Genomic DNA, 15,487 nt, shown 5'->3' on the forward strand with positions numbered 1-15,487 from the left:
TTGAACCGAGCATTTGTTCTTCAAACAGATGTTCGGATCAAATGCGTAGTTGAATCTAGGGAAGCCGAATTGCAATAAAGGATACTCGGGTAGATATACAGAAATTTACGTGACCAACTATGAAAGATATGCTAGTTATAGAAAGTTTAAAGATCAGAAGGCATAGCCGAATCATATTCATTAGTTGTCTTCGGTTTTAATTAGGAGTCTTAATCTTGTACGACTAAGATCTGCCACCTTTTAAATATGAGAGGATCCTAGCCGATTGAGAGACATTAACCTAATCGATCAAACACAATTTATATTACCTTTCGTTTTTATCTCTTTTACCTAGTTCTTATAGTTTCGTTCTCGTTTTCAGTCTATATTGCTAAATATTCTTCATATCGATGACTAAGAATAAGCCACCAGTCATCCGCGCTCCAACGGGTCCCTCCCGAGCGTGAGTGATGATGAATGTCTAACAACGCAGCGTCATGACCATAATATATTGGACACTGCTCGCCGGATATTGCACATGAGATGTTCGGTATTTGATGGGACATCTTTTTGCGTCAACACAATATAAGCCATCAAATCTGTGCATTGTGTGGTCGACTCTGCCTAAATTGTGAAACATGAACTAGTGCAAGAGTACCACAAACACTAAAAAAACAGCAAATAAACCACAAGCAATTGATGACTAGCGTTGTCATTCATCTGCCTAAACTCTAGTTGCTCACATGCACTGATACACATGCCCTAGCAGGCATAAATTGCAGTTGGGCTGCCACTGAGAACAAGACCTTTTAGCAGCAGCGACTATAATACCGCAAACCAGGGGAGAATAGAAAAAATTGAACATTTATCAGGTAGGCCCGCATTAGAGGTGATGCATTGTGGGTGTTGTATCGAGCGTTGTATCAATCTGATGTGGCATGGTTTTGATATATCACACGAATACACGATATCATAGATTGGGAGTAGTCTAAGTTACTTAGCTATGCCTAGTTGACGAAGGAAAATAGTGTGTATCTTGTTACGTCAGAAACCGTCCTCCTCAATCTTTACATTACTCATATATTAATGCTTTCTATCAGATGCCCTTCATTGTCTACTGAGAAATGAAGCTTTCAGTAAAAGTCTAGCTTTGGAGGGCAGTTCCATAGATCATAAAGCCACAGCCTTTGATCAGCTTGATGATTCAAGAACCATCGCAATATAAATTCAGTCACTGAGGAGGCGAACTGCATTTCGAGCGCAGAATCTGTGGATCTATCCTCAACCAGTTAATTAGAATCCTTCCAAGCATTTCCCGAGTTTTTAGGTATGAGAGTCATTGGGAACTTATCCATTCGTCAGAGCTGAGTGCAGTGTAAGTACCATCAAAATGTTACTTTCGCTGTGTGCTTCCACTGTCAGTGCCTCTAATGCCCTAATGTCCTACAATGTTACAGGAAAAGTTCCTAGGTGTTGTTCCACCTAGTTGATTCTGTGTTGCCAACCTCCTATATTACCAGCCCAAGGTACTTCGCCCATGGGAACCGGAATATGTGATGTTGCAAGACAACTAATTACTGGGCTGCTGACATAATTCTGGTACTTCTGAATGTTGTTCTGCAAACCTATCTAGCTTGTTATGCACTTGCATATAACATCCTCTGTCAGGATCAAGAAATACCGTACAGTTGTATTGGCACATCCAAGTATGCGTTTACCGACTTCAGCTAGAGATAGTGAGTGCTTCCAATACTCAAGGCGAACAATTTAAATAGACGAACTTAGTTCACTATGAGTTTACTGACTCAATTTTGCATGGGTACAACGTCCCTAATAATATAGTAGCACACATGCAATCCTTACTAACTCTATACAGAACTTCTTTTTCAGTCAACTCTATACAGTCCAGCTCTCATGTGGAAGAGCTCGCATTCGTATAGCATACCTCTTATATTTTGCTCTCGCTACAGGGGTCAGTGACATCTTAAGAGACGATGTTAAATTAGGATATTTAAAAATTAATAGTTCTAAAAACTTTACAAGATAAATCTATCTTAATATCTATCTAAATGTGTTATATGTTTATCTAGTGTATCTACTTTACCGTTCAGAGGATTTCAACATACTCTAGTAAGGTAAGTATGTAAATGCGGAAATGTAAATAAGGTAGAGAGACAAATTCGGCATAAGAAATTTTTATCCTGTGGTATCAGTGGCACATAAGTCACCCCTAATCCACGTTGCAACTTCACAAAGGACATGCTCTCAGTCGTCAAGTCTTTTCTGGCCACGGCTCTCGAGCTACCAAGTCATCAAGAAAAGACCTCAAGCACGATGAGCCATCATGCCACCAAGCCGAGATCTCACCACTAATCTCTCTTTCGGTCACTTGTACATCGTCTTCACTTCGAAGCTTTAGTCACAAAGATAATGGCATTCATATCCCTGCACAATCTTCTTGCCACTACTCCACACTAAGTTAGAGGGTCAATAAATTATTGGCATGTCACTAAGACTCTAAGACATCGATATATCTCTCCATACATAGTTGGATCATTCCTTTATTCAATCTCTAGGTTGCAGCACATAACAATACTTCTCTCTAAGCCTATAAGCACTAATTACTTTCTATTGGTGTACTTAATCACCTTGGATGAACAGTTTAAGCACTTGGATATCTTCTTAAGTGTGTATGAGTTTTCTCTGGACTCTAGCCAGCCACTTCAAATCAACAGTAGTTCAAGCACCGGACCATCCGGTAAGTACAACCTCAGAAACTAGCCGTATAACCCCACTCAGAACTACTGTGAACACTGAACATTCCAGTGTATTTCTGCAACTCCATCACCGGACTATCCGGTGAGTTGACTTGAGCCTAATCGAGCCAATCTCTTCACTTTTGAAAAATACTCTGGTGTTGTCATTTCTTTATCGTCGAAACTTCCGGTGTGTTGATCTTCAATTCCTTGAAAAATAATCTAATGTTCGGTTAATTACTCCAGTGCTCTTACTCTTCTAACACCGAGCGATCCGGTGAGTGAACCTCACCATCCGTCGGAAATACTCAAGTATGTTCACCGGGGCGTCACCGGACCTTCCGGTGAGTGCAACTTCACTGAACTTTACTGACAAAATACTCCAACGTTGCCAAAGGTTTTATCATCGGAACATCTGATGAGTTCAACAGTCTTTGGATAAAATGTTTTGATGAGTGTAAACTTCTCTGCACTGGATTATCCGGTGAGAATAATTTCTCTGAGACTTCTCCAATTTAATCAAACTTTGTCCCGGTTACGATAGTTTCTTTATGTATTGCATCTATAAGACCTACTAATATATATTCTTAACAAACATGTTAATTTCAATGACTATATTATCATTAATCATCAAAATCATAATCATAACATAATAGAATTATTTTTGCTACACTCGTTTCTTTACAATGTTTAGAGCGATAAGACTAATGAACTATTACGAACCTATTTAGACTACTAAGTGGAATTAGTCCCACCGTATCAGCATATTTGAGCCGTACATGCCAAAACTATAACACTAATATCTCGGAGTGTTACAAACATATTGGGCATTTTAGGAGCTATGAAAAGTGAAACTTATATACTAATTTTAAAAATTAACCTAAAAGAGGTGTCGCGGCCAAAGCAACATTACACACAAGTCTGGAGACATAAACGAAATCGGCCTTTAGTTACTCATACATTACCGCTTCCTATTAAACGCCTGCCTTGGGCCTTTGGCTGGTGGCCAATGAAGGTTCCTGTCAAATGGCACTGCAGGGAAGTAGCAATGATAACGCATGCACGTCCTTGTACTTGATGGCTAAGCAACCACTACAATATAAATTCAGTCACCCAGGGGTAGGACGCCATTGTTTGAAGACTAGAAACCTAGTTCTCGACCTTCAGACCAGTTAATAGAAATCCTTCCAAGCAATTGTCGGGTTTTCTTAGGTATGATTGGAAGGAGTCAGGAACTTAGCTATTCATCGTCACAAAGCTCGCTAGGCGTCCAGCCTTCCTAATCGTGCGCATGAACATAGTTTGTTGGTAATGTACTAATATGGCATTACGATAATATCCTGCTACCCAAAGGGGTAGCTACAAGCAATTTTTCATCTGGAGCGTCCGCTAGCGGCAGTTTTTCATCTGCTCACCTGTGCGCGAATCTCAAGAACCATCTGATGGGTGCTACGGAATGGATCCCCTCGGTGAAGTTTGAAGGTGAACCGTTGGATTTGAGACGAACGCATCAGATATAATTCTACACTACCGCTATATTAGTGCTGCAGTATTTATGGCTACAGTACAATCCTACAGCTCATTTTGCTATAATATTTGAAGTCGTGGTACTGTTCATTCATGACTTCATGTGCTGAAGTTAGAGGATTTTAATCCGGGTGCTACATGGTTGGTCGCTTTCCCTTTGGATATAAAATCCGGCTCCCGTGGCATTATGTGGCTTTGTGCAATGTGATACCACCGGATCTATGCAGAGTTTTTGGTCCATTCCGCCAAAATCATGCAACTTGAACAATTGCAAATTGCTCCACAAACACCTAAGAGACAACCGTTGCCAACAAGCGTTGTCATCCATCTGCTCATGCCCGGCCTAGTTGCTCATATACATTACCAAAAAATGGTAGAAATTATGTCTGGATGGGTAAGCGTTTTAATCCATCTGAACAGGCCCTAGCTAGTTGGCCAAAACTGCAGTTGTGTTCAGTTCCTTTGAGAACAAGAAACAACCAATCTGTAGTTGAGCAGCAGTGACAATACAAAAGAGGGGAGGAGAAAACCTTCGTTCTTTTTCTGTCACATGAACAACAACCTATCAATCCAATATGCCCAATTAAGCAAAGCTAGCCAGGACCCGTGAATTATCTGTCCATAATACGGCATATAAAATTTATTGTATAATAAGAAACTGGAACCAAAGGGATGGCATGTGGCACAAAACCGACAAGGTGCTTTATCTAGGGAAGGCTGGCCAATGCCAATCAAAATGCGAGTCAACAAGCATATGTCGGCCACTGGGCATGAGGCGCTTCAGAAATCCAGCTTCGTCAAAGCTCATGGAACTGGCACTATGGTTCCAGTATTGCAAAATTGTGTCTCTTTATGTGCAGTGTAGCACCCTATGTATTGTCATTCCTTAAAAACAACTTAAATTTTGAGGTTTTCAAATTTAAAACAAACTCGAACATATTTGATCAACTACAGGCAAAGTATCCCAAATATTAGCCAATTTTAAGTTTTGAATTTTGTAAACTTGTATGAAATAATTCATAGTGCATTTTGGAGTTTTTCTGGATTTTTGAGTTGTATGATTGCTTGTTCAGATTTGGATCCTATTCAAATTTGAATCTTTCTAAATCCTAGAAATTTCAAAACATTTCTTACTGAAAGGACAATATGTTGTCTAGAGGGGGTGAATATGCGTTTTTGAAAACCTCGTACCCTTATTCAGTAGTTGGCCTAAACTTACAGCGAAAAACCTAAATCTGTTAGACTCAACTAGTGCACAATCACCTAAGATAAATGTAAACGTTACAATCTTAGAAAGACAAAGATTATTTAAATCTAGTAAGATATGCAAGAAAACTCTAATCGGAAGGTCTGACACTATTCATCAGATATTCTGATAATATTCATCAGAAGTTCCGATGCAGGTAAAAATAGCTAAATTGAATATTACGAATTTAACTCAATGTACATACATATAAGCATACAAGCAGAAATATCAAAGTAATAATAAGAGTAAAGAGATACGGAGATAAATAATTTGTTATCGAAGTTCGGATATTCACCGGTATCCTACGTCTTTGTTTAGTAAGCTCGGTCACACTTGAGCTGGGTCACTTTCAACCTTTTTTCCTCACAAGGTTACACACATGCACTTCTCGTCTCCACCATGTCCATCTCTTCCTCCACTCTAGAGATGGTGAGTTTTGCTACTACTTCAGGGACTCCACACAATCTTCACTTGAGAAGATCGTCGGCAATCCACCACCAAGCCATTTATGAAACGGTGGCCTCCAAGAGAATCTATTAATTCTTTGTTAGTTAAATTAAGGGTACAAATGATGTTTGTGTCGAAGAAATGTACCGCCAATAACCGAGTATGGTCACTGTGCACCGAGTAAGTGTCCCACATGTGCACAGCATGAGTCAGCACCTCAGACAGTGTGTATGTTACTCGTGTCCATGTCCGAGATAGAAACCAAGCGAGGTACTCTGTGAATGCCTGCTCACAGTGTAGCCAGTCCTCGTTAAGAACGTCCTTCGCGGCGTTGTCACAGCGCACTATACACAACTGAATATGTGACGCCCACAGGGCAGTAGACGACATACCCTTGTGCGACATCCTACAAGATAAGTTAATACATGAGATAAGATGCATGACTGAAGATTGAAAATAGTTAATAGTAAAATTTACCTCTACATGTGAGCAGGCATGATCTCAATCGGGGTGGGGGAACTGATGATACCGACCAAACTAATGCATCACCCGATGTGCCATGTAGTCCTCGATGAAGATGTCAAAGACAATAGCCTTTCTTGTCGACCAGTACTTCCTACCCCGTGTGCACAATGAAGATAGTCCATAAGGGGCACGTTTGGCTATGACCTCATAGGTGTGCGGGGTCCATCACATCACTATCCATGAGGTCATCAAACTAGGCTGTGAAGTTTGGGTACACCTTGTGCGTTTGGGCACTGGCCCATGTCGGTTGTGTACAGAATGCTCGTTAGACAAATAAATTAATAGATTCAACGTATGCGCTACAGAGATCTTACTCGTCGTTGGGACCACAATGAACCCAGGGTAGGTCCATCCACATCATTTGACGCCGTGTCATAGGGGGTGTGGTCCACTACCGGTCAGCCAATGGTGAACCGCACGTACAGCCACTGCTGGAGAGGCGAGCAACCGGTGAAGATGGTGCGGCTAGCATAGCGGCAGCCCAACTGTACCAGGGGACGTCTTCTAGTCTGACTTCAGCTATCTCCATGGTGTACATGATCAAGATCTTCGAGATTAAGTTGTCATGGGTGGTGTTGAATATGAACCATCCGAAAAGCCACAACAAGTAGTCCTCCAAATTCCTAGAAATGGTGTCGTCGTCCTCCCAGGGTGGATGTAATCCATTTGTTAGTTAGAAAAGGAATAACATTAAGCACGTAGAGACAAAATCAGTAATGTATCACGAACTGGAGCATAAACATATTGCTAAGTCCATGCGTTTCGGTCCCAAGTAACTTCTTGTACGAGAGGGGGGGTCCCTCTCGACAACGGCACCAAACATGCTAGGATGTCGTCGCCCTTTATTGGGTGGAGGCAATGCTAAAAGTACTAATGCCTTCATGGGATGGGCCTCTATTGGGTTGCTACTAACTAGGGATGAAAATGGCTCGAAATCGGTCGAAATAAGGCTTCACTATATTTGAAACCACATTTTTTTTTGCCAGAAATAGATTCAAATATGGATAGTTAAGATATGAATATGATCATGGATAATATCCAAAATGAATATAAAACCAAATATGGTCCAAAACTATTACGGCCGATGAATATTTATCAGAACATGAAATACCACTCAAATTATATGTAAAACTATAACAAAAGCAAAGAATATATTCATACTAGGAAGTTACTATGCAATAGCTGAGATAATATAGTCTAAACACTTGATCACTTGGATAATAAACAACATAACTTATATAGTTCATCACAAATTCAAGCTCACATATTATGCATGGTACAAGTTCATATAGTACTTAGACTTGATACATATATTTAAACTTAGTTCATTATAAAATCACAAAGCTAGTAAAATACTAAAGATACTATATACACAAATGTAATAGAGAGTCTTCCTTGGGGCGGGAAGAAGACCACTGTCAGGACCCCGAACCTGGGTTCCCCTGTGCCTCCTATATCAGTCCCTAGATCAAGTAGCTGATACGCACAGAATTCAACAGAATGATATCAAATACATACTTCGAATACAAATAAGTAAAATAAATACCTGAAAAGCGAAAAGATGGTCTAGTGGACAAGAATCCACAGTAGACTAGCCAGGCAGAAGAGCCTACAGCGCAGCGGAGCGAAACGACGATGCAACCCAATGCCACAGGCAACTCGGGTGCGGACACGACCTTAGACTTCTTCTCTTTGACTTCATCTGGGTTGAGGTTGATCTCCAACTCAACAATCTGAAAGCAACAAGACTGAGTACGGAAGGTACTCAACAAGTCCTATACTACTTCAAGGGGGTTGATAGATGCATAATGGATATTTCGAGGATAAGGCTTTACGGCATAGTTTTGTACGTAAAGCAGATTTTTATGCAGGTATCCAGTTATATTCTCCACTGTTAACCTTTTGAAATAAATGTAACAAAGCTTTTAAAAAACAAAGGCAGGTATCTTCTGTTGGTACTGAGTATCACCTCAAGTCCCCAACGTATTAGAAGGTGACCCGGTAACAAAGTTTTCAAAACAGTTTTAAAACCAAAATCAGGGTAACAATTTATATCTGGGGGGGTTTCGGTCCTGGGAGGGGCTATACCTCACTCTGCAGTCTCTTTTATCACATCTGGTGTACCTCTAGTACCACACAGCTTCTGGCGGATCGAGCCAGGAACCTCATCACACGGACATCTAGTCCACACACTCACTCATCAAAATACACGCACCCGAAGTCTAGTCAAAAAGGTTCTGTCTTCGCATGTACATGACCGTGGACATAGCTATTCGAATAGGTTTACACTCTGTAGAGGTTGTACAGCTTTACCCATATGATATGCTCAGCCTCCAACTGTTGCAAGCGGAGGAACGAATCATACCGAGATTCTCCAAACACCTTTCCTGTCGGGCTTTTTCACGAGACATGTCAAGTTCCAGAGCTGCATGTTCCGAAGGCTACCCTCCCTTTTTAAGCCTAAGCCGGTCCCTGAAACCTCCAAACAGCGGGACAGATAGACCCTTGGCCGCTCGTTGCTCTCAGCCTCCTGGTATGATGCCCAACTCAGTCCGGTGAAGGAAAAGTCAAGTCCTGCCCATTCAGGACGTATGGTTGCACGGGGTCGCTAAGGCATGTCGGCGAAATGACTCGGTCCTTAAGCGGCCGGGTCAGGCATCTTCATGGGCAATAAATTGAAAGTGCATCTAGGCCCCCTAAGTGGGTTTTGGCTTATTGATGACAAAACGATTAAAGAACTAACATGCTTTTCGAGTATTGAACAGGTATAAACATTAGTTGTGAAGGTAAATGACGTTTGACGCCCGCCGAAATAAATGAAGAATCAACGAAGGGTACAAGATAGGGTTTACATTCATTTTACTTTTGAAATTGAGGCTAGGATAGACATTTTTTTAGATGGATGTATTTGATTGCTTGATTAGTGTCTCAATGCTCAAGAGATCCTTTAGAACCACCCAGTTGAGAGACACATTCACTCACGGACACGAAACTCTTTCTGAAAAATCTTCAGAGTCCGGAGTCTCCGGTGTTCACCGGATACTTCGGTACTTAGTGTTCAGCCGGAGTCTCCGAGATAGCCTCCGGCAGAGAGTATCGGTTACGGTTTATTCTTTTTAAGAAAAAAAAAAGGGGGACCGGAGTCTCCGGTGTTCACCGGATACTCCGGTAAAATGTTTAGTGTGCAGTCGGAGTCTCCGAGGTAGACTCCGGCAGAGGCTTTCAGTTAGCATTTAATCTTTTTGATAAAAGAAAATAAAGACCGGAGTCTCTGGTGTTCACCAGATACTCCGGTACCTGGAGATGCCGGAGGATCCGGCTAGTCTCCGGACTTAGTCTTTTTGGAAAATCTGTCAGGACCAGAGACTCCGGTGTTCACCGGAGACTCCGGTAATTAAACAGAACTGTAACGGCTAGTTCTGACACGTTCGTGACCGTTCTGACGCCGTTTTTGGAATTAGGACCGGAGACTCCGGTGTACACCGGATACTCCGGTAAGCTCTGACAAAAACAGTAACGGCTAGTCTGTGAGAGAGTGCTATAAATGCCCCCTCTCTCCATAGCATTTAGAGCTTGCTGTGGCTGGTATTCTTGAGACCTCTTGAGCACTTTAAGAGCATTCAAAGCCCCTCCGATCATCTCTAGAGCAAAGTTTGCACAAATTTGAGAGTGTGTGTTTGGAGAGGGTTCAAGCCACTTGAGCATTGAGTTCTTCATCGAGCATCTACTGCGATCATCTCTCTTGAAGCTTTGGGCTTCTAGAAGGAAAGGAGTCGCCCGAAGAGCACCCAAAACTTGTGGTGTGCCTCGGGAAGTTTGTAAGCATCTTCATATTGAGTAAGAATTTCTAGCTTGATCTTTGTGGTCGCCAGAAGAGGATAGGGTTGGAGAAGACCCGGCTCTTTGTGAGCTCCTCAACGGAAACGTAGGCACTTCTTTGTGAGGTGGCCGAACTCCGGGATACATTCACGTGTTCTTATTTGCGAAATTTACTTTATCGTGTGAGTTTGGTAATTTGTCATTTAAATTGCTATAGTGACAATCTTGCTAGTATTAAGTGTTATTCTAGCCTTGTGATATCTAGTTGACCTAGTGTAATTCTTAGACTCTAGCTGTTGTCTTTAGTTCACATTTATTCTGAAATTTCCTGTCAGGCCGGAGACTCCGGACTAGACCGGATACTCCGGTATGGTCCGGAGTATCCGGACTTCACCGGAATATCCGGCAGTTTAATCCGCTGTTTTTAGTTTTAATTTTCAGAAAAGCCTATTCACCCCCCTCTAGGCACTTTCATAAATACCATCATGTAACTCAAGCCCCCAAGAGCATCCTCCCCGAAGGATTACTCTACCTGCCCGTGCTAAAACAGTTTTCACCCATTTTTACACATCACCTTCCATGTCCCACATGACATCAAGGATTTCTCGACCATCACGGAATTCACAACCATCAAGGAATCATGGTATATGAGTTATCATTGATAATAGTAAATCTTTTCTCCGAAGAGAAGTGTTTTAACAGCGATATCTCCGAGGAGACGTATTTTAAAAGCGACATCTTTGAGGAGATGTATTCAATCCTAAGCATTATAGATATCAATGTGTCGTCTATTGTTAATATATGTAACAACAGGTATTCCTAGGGTGATATGTATTCTGGATGATGACATGTATGGTATGGTAGTGTTGATAGGATTAACCACTACAAGTGGTTTGAGAGAAAATGCAATATATAGCACATGCGATAATAAGTCCGATTTTAGTTGATCATGTGTATTATTCGAAAATATAGGTTCAATATGATTAAGAAAATAGGACTTGCCTTCCTGAAGGGTTAATTCGAGATTGGTCTTGTCGCTTGAGTCATCCGGGGTTCTTCTTCATCGTTAGGCCTCACCTTCAGTTCCTTCCTCACGCTCTTACTTAGAACCTTGACTTCAAGTCTACACATATTAACGACAAAAAGCGCACAACGACTAAGCAAATAAACACCAGAACAAAACCAAGAAATACCAAAACGAAAAAAGAACGACGGAGAAAATGACGAAAGCTAAACCTAGCGAAAAGACAATTGGTAACTCTAAGCAACACGAAGCTAGTATACAGAGAAAAACGGGACAATCTAGCAAAGCAAGGCTAGGCTATTAACCTAGTTGTTTTATCAACTTAAGAGAAAATCTGAATAAATCATGATTAACTAGGTAAACTCTTATTAGATTAACTGTCGAAAAGTGACAGCTAGAGATTCTACGTGTAGGTGAGTGCACGTGTACTGATATAAACGTATGTGTAATACTTATGTTTATATGTATGTGAGCATGTATACATATATACATAAGTATAACTCTAGACGATTATCTGTGCTTAGTGTGGAGATTAATTATTCTAATCTATAGCACTAAATATGGTTATTTAGTAATTAATCTTAATTACTTAGTGTTGTTTAATTGCCACACTAATTAATAATTAGGCTATTCTTTGAATCTAATTAATTAATTATCAAAAGGTTATTCAATTAATTAATTACCAATGTTAAATTATTCTATCATATTCTAATGACTAATATTTATTTATTTAACAGCTACACTGGCCAAAGGATAAGGCTTGGCCGGCTTCTGGGCGTGCGGCGCTGAGAGGAAAGAGAGACCGGAGGGAGGGGAGGAGAGGCGTGGGCGCCGGAAAAGGGAAGGGGAGCCGGAGCTCACTGGAGGTGGCCGGCGGAGAAGAAGCAGTGGCGCAGTGGGGTTCTCGGGACGGAAGACGGCCGGGAGGCGGTGGAGATGGCCGGCCGGAGAGAGGATGGTCGGTCGGGGCTTCTCGACCGAGCAAGAGCAGGGACGCGGCGGAGAGAGAGAGGAAAGGGAGGAGAGGCGCCGGAGTGAGGGGAGCGGCCAGAGAGGTTGAGGGAGAGATGGTGTGCGCGGCGACCTGGCGGCGGGCCGGCTGCGGGCGGCGGTGACACGGCGTGACACGACCAGGAGTGCGGCGCGCACGGCGGCTGCGCTGGGCGGCGGCCGAGCAAGGGGAGGAGGGAGCTGGAGAGGGTGGTGCGCCCGGAAGGGAGGAGGTCGGCCGGGGTGGTGAAGTGAGCAGAGGAGGTGAGTGAGCAGAGGGGAGTGGTCGGCGGAGCGACACGCAGAGAGATGGCGTGGTGCGCGGACGGTGGCCGAGCGACGCGGAGGTCAGCAGCACGGGCAGCGCGGCCGAGGGAGAAGAGTGGAGGCCGGCGGCGTGGTGGGCAGAGGAGCGCGCGGGCGGTCGAGCACTGGACGGTCAGCATAGGCCGGCCGGGACAGTGCACGGGCGCGGCGCAACTAGGGGTGCAGTGCGCACGGTGGCTGCGCTGGGTGGCGGCCGAGCAATGGGAAGAGGAAGGAACGGGCGAGAAGGAGAGCAAATGAATTTTGCCACGCTCAGTGAAATATCAGAGAGGGGGATGGGTTGAGAGAGATGCAGAGAGAGAAAAGAGAGAGAGAGAGATTAGAGAGATGAGAGAGAGAGAGATGTGAGAGAGATTAGAGAGGATAGGGAGATATTTGTGTATTTGAATTGCAAAAAGATGTATTTGAATTTGTAAATGAAGTTGAATTGAGATGGACTTGTAGAACAATGTGAGTTGGTAATTGGATTTGGAAATATTCAAATGGATGTATTTGAATGTGTAAATAGAATGTGTGATGATTCGATGATTGTACTTGGATTCGAAATAGATTTATAGCAATTCAATTTGAATGATTGAATTGAATTGAATTGTGTAATTCAAAATGAGTTTGAATTAGGAAAGGATTCATGATAATTCGAATAATGGTATTCGAATTTGAATTTGGATTGCATGATGATTCAATGAATAACTTGAGATTGAATCTATCGGTAGGCAATTCAATTTGGATTTGAATTGAAAGTTGTCATGACATTTGGATTGAGGATTCGAATATGAAATTAAAACTTGAACTCGATTCGAATCGAATGAATTTGCGAAGTGGTTGAACTGGAGATCATTCGAGTATGGAATCGACGAAGATCTGATTGAAACTGGATTTCAATTATTTGGGATTAAATTCAATTAAGAGTGTTTAAATTTAGGTCTTAATTAGAGATTGAATGTGACCTTAATTTCAACAAGGGTGTTTGAATCAGGAAAAAGGTTTGAACTGGAAACCTCGATATTCGAGAGAGGTTTGAATTCAAAGGAATTGAATTCAAATGGAATTTCAGTTGAAAAGAATCTAAAAAATAGATTTGAATTCAAGAGACATTCAAATTAGTGTAGATCAAAATTAATTGGGGATTATTCAATTGAGTAATTGAATTATAGATTTGGGTTGAATTGGAAGATTGATTTTTATGGATTGATTTGGAAAAGGAAGTTACCCAAATAACTTAAACGGATTTGAATTCGAGAGACATTCAATTCGAATCACCACGCAAAGAACCAGAAGAACTAATAAACCAAAATGCATATGATCAATTCATTGCAATGATTTATTTAGAAATTAACTTGGCGTTTTTTGAAATACTTAGCCCAAAATAATATATTTGAATATATATATATATACGAGTATATATACATCAAATATATACTTTTTTGATTTTATACTGATTTAATAATTAGAAATTTTTTTAATTTGGAGTGAATTTTGCTATATTTTTATATGCTAAAATTCAGAGTGTTACAACCGCGCTGCATGCCGCGGCGAGCGTGGACAACGCCCCCTAGCACCATTGTGTGGTCAGGTGAGGACCAATAGACGACGACATTCCTACCCTTGATGGGCGTACCGTACGGCAGCTAAAAATCAAGAGAGAAGCACCTTGTTAATTTCAGCAGGCAGACAAACAGCATGCATGCGTGCAGAACCGCTGCACATTTGCAATCTGCGATGCGCAGAGCAGAAAATGCATTACCTTCTTCAGCTGAGCCATGGGAGTAGAAGTGCCACGGGCTGGGCTATTGCCAATATGCTATCATGCCATGGACTAGAATGGGCTGCTGGCACATACTTTGGGTAATATCCAAACTCAGACACTCTGAATATCCGAGATCGATATAGATTTCGTCGAAAATTGATACGCTGATTTTTTTTAAAGGAATGAGTATTTGATAGCTAGCTATTTTTCTTTTTGATTATAGTCAGATTTTAAACAAGTGAAAAAGCGACACATCATGAATCAGAAATGTGACTATTTTTTTGTTTTCAGTTAGTTTTTGTTTTTGCGCAAAGAATCGATTGCAAGTAATAGTTTTTTTAATGTGACAATTTTTTGTTTGTTTTCAGTCAATTTTTTTTTTTGCAAAGAATCGATTACAAGTAAGTTTATTTTAAAAAAATTAACAATACAAAAACAAAAAAACAAATTTAACTTACTTATATATTGTCTTTCCAGGGATGCAATGCAGCTTCACAGAGCTCTACAAGGAGCTTCAAATATTGAGGTAAGAAAGTTTAGAAAAAATATATCTAATGCAAATATTGATTACTGCAGTGCACATGATTACAGATTGATCTTTGTTAAGTGCTTAAAGCTTGTAGTAAAACTGTAATTTATTTTGTAAAATATGTGTATAGAACTCAATGTATATAACAGCAAGCAGAGTAGATGAAATGGCATCAGAAATATTTGGTAGCCAAAGCAATAGGATGCCACTTGATGGGGTAAAAAAATGAAATTGATAGTAGTGAAACTTTTTTCCCATCAAATAAATTTGCAGGGACTTTGGAGTGAATCATGTGTTGACCAGAATGCTGAAATAAAAGATCATATAGTGGTTTCAATTTTAGAATACACGAAAATACAAAGTGTACAACATAAATTCTAGAAACATAGTTCTAATGTAATACAAGAATGTACCATTTGGAATAACATACCTGAGAGTCTTGCTTCTTAGAAAGATGATCAAATTACAAGTCAACATTAATTATCTGAGCAGGATGATTAACACTATGAGACAAAGGTACAGATAAAAAACATTGACATGAGATACAGTTTAAAAACATATGTACCTCATT

This window comes from Phragmites australis, chromosome 20 (genome assembly GCF_958298935.1).
Source record: "Phragmites australis chromosome 20, lpPhrAust1.1, whole genome shotgun sequence".
NCBI classification, from domain to species: Eukaryota; Viridiplantae; Streptophyta; class Magnoliopsida; order Poales; family Poaceae; genus Phragmites; species Phragmites australis.